Source organism: Bidens hawaiensis, unplaced genomic scaffold (genome assembly GCF_021521415.1).
Source record: "Bidens hawaiensis isolate Kalapana, Puna unplaced genomic scaffold, B.hawaiensis_p1.1 tig00000296_1, whole genome shotgun sequence".
Taxonomy (NCBI): Eukaryota; Viridiplantae; Streptophyta; class Magnoliopsida; order Asterales; family Asteraceae; genus Bidens; species Bidens hawaiensis.
In genome coordinates, this window is record NW_027491024.1 from 3,549,110 (window position 1) to 3,551,658 (window position 2,549).

At 41.1% G+C, this 2,549-nt stretch overlaps 1 pseudogene across 1 annotated transcript; it reads left to right on the forward strand.

The window, feature by feature from the left end:
• Positions 1-376: 376 nt before the first annotated feature.
• Positions 377-2,214, forward strand: LOC143619677 (putative fasciclin-like arabinogalactan protein 20; annotated as a pseudogene). The gene is made up of 2 exons (XR_013151219.1): positions 377-953; positions 1,671-2,214. The product of XR_013151219.1 is annotated as a putative fasciclin-like arabinogalactan protein 20 (transcript).
• The last annotated feature ends 335 nt before the right edge of the window (positions 2,215-2,549 follow it).

Below are 2,549 nucleotides of genomic sequence, written 5' to 3' on the forward strand. Positions count from 1 at the left end.
TACTCATCTTATTTTGTCTAATACTTACTTACAATACACTGACTAACTTGCTTGATCATTAAACACATATTTTGCTTGATTAATTAGAGTTATAGGTTTACAGTACGACCTTACTTACAATACACTGACTAACTTCCAAGCTAATCAAACATCTCGTCTCAGTTACACACCCGGACTATCCCCGAGCTCGGACTCGGCTCAGTTACAAATTACAATCCCTCGTTAGTCATTTCATACATTTCTATCATATTTGTTATTTTATTTTAAGTGGGACCATAATGGTTGTGTAACAGATTTTCCCGCTAAAAATCTTTACGAAGCACATTTTAACATGCATTTTGAGTGACATGAAATGAAACCGTCATCTTGAACCAATTATATTCTTCAATGGCTGTCAAACCGTTGCTGATATTCACGGTGGCTCTCCTACCAATACTAACTATCCTTCCTTCCACCACCGCGCTCCCACCGGAAACCATCGCCAACGCCGCCGACACTCTCTCCAACTCCGGCCATGTCCTTAACCCTAAACCTCGTCTCCACCTCCTTACTCTCTCAAAGTCAAATCACCACCGCCACAATATTCACTCCACCGGACTCCGTCTTCACCAACTCCGGCCAGCCTCCACTCTCTCACCTCCAACTCCACATCTCACCCTTACTCTTCTCCTTATCCAGTCTCCGTTCACTCCTTCCTGGCACCACAATCCCCACACTCTCCTCCGCTAACGACCTAACTGTCACCACGTCATCGAACTCCGATCAGGTTTCGATAAACAACGTCAACGTTATTGGATCGCCGATTTTCGACGACGGATTGCTGATTGTTTACGGAATCGAGAGCTTCTTCAATCCAGATCTAGATGTTTCCAACGGCACCGTACAAATTGATCGTTTCGACAGTTGCGATGCGTCGTACGGAGGCGATACAAACTTCTCGTTTCATAACGCAGGTATTGAAAACTTCTTTGATTCCGAAATTTTAATTAGTCTCCGACAATGCATACAAATTGATAGTTTCAATGATTGCGATGGCTCGAGGTGCAAATGAGGCGAGCTACTTGAGCCTCGGATCAATAAAAAGCTTGAAACGAGCCGATCTTTAAAAATGCTTAAACAAGCCTTTTGTATTCTATGTTTTTTGAACTTCTATGTATTTTTTTCCACTCCACAGCCAAGCTCGACCGAGTTTTGGCTCGTTTTAGGTACTACGTACACGAGCTAGAGCCGAGCCTAGGCTCGATTAAAGATTTTTTTCTCAAAATAATTAAAAGCGTATATAAATTAGTTAGTATTTCGATGAATCGTACCACTCGAGAAACAAACGAGCCAAACTGCTCGCGAGATACTTGAACTCGGATCAGTTAGAAGCTCATTTAGTTATCGATCCCAAGCTAGAGATTTCTATGAGAATCTTGTTTAGGCTTGTCAAGTGTTAACGAGCCTTATGCATTTTTATACATGTTTCATATTTGTATTAATTTCCCCTGCTCCGCCGAGCTTGTCAAGTGTTAACGAGCCTTCTGTTAATTAAAAACAAATAGAAGTTAATTAATAAAATAATAAGGTAGTCGAGCCCATGAAAAATCAAATCACAAGATGAGCTCGAAAAGATCCAAATTAATTTGAGCTCGATGGAGGTGATACATATTTCTCGTTTCATAATGCAGGTAACGTGCTGATCTCTAGAGGATACTCTGTAATCGCTTCGTTTTTAAACCTGCAACTGCCAGGGTCAGTAAGTGGACCTAGTTTGACGGTTTTCGCTCCCGTTGATGACGTCATGGTGGGTTATTCAGACCGGTTTCCTGATTATCCGTCTCTGTTTCTACGGCACGTGTTACCATGTAAAATGTCATGGAGAGAGCTGGATAATATTGAGAACGGAACGGAACTGAGTACGTATTTGAAGGGATTTAGAATCAGAGTTACGAGATCCGGTGCTACGTTGATGGTGAATGAGGTTCCGATCGCGTTTCCGGATATGTATTACAGTGATTGGCTTGTGATTCATGGTGTTTCTGTGGCTCTTTCAGTTCCAGATCAACCAGATGATGACGTGGACGATGATGATGATGTTATTCCGGCCGGTAATGATACTGATACGAAGGTGATGAGTGTTCATGCTGCTTCAAGTAGCAATGAATTTTAGGTTATACAGATAGAGAGATCCTGCAATTCATCTGAAGCTAAGCTGTAAGGTAATTAGACTTACAGTTTATCTTTGTGGACTAATTTGATTCAAATAAAATTCATAGATTCGTATTATCAAATTTAATTGCTAGTCGGTACTCTACAGATGCAATTTCAGGCTTTCAGCTAATCAGACTCATTAATCGGTTGTTTGTCAAACACGGTTAAATCTAGGGCTACAAACAAGCCAAGTAGCTCGCGAGCTACTTGAGCTCGGTTCGATAAAAAGTTCGTTTAGTTATCAGGCTCGAGCTCGAGCCTTCTGTATTTTTAAGTTTTACCTCTTTTGAATTTCTGTGAATTAATTTTACATTGCATAGTCGAGCTCGAGCCAAGCTTGTGCTCGTTTAAGAGTT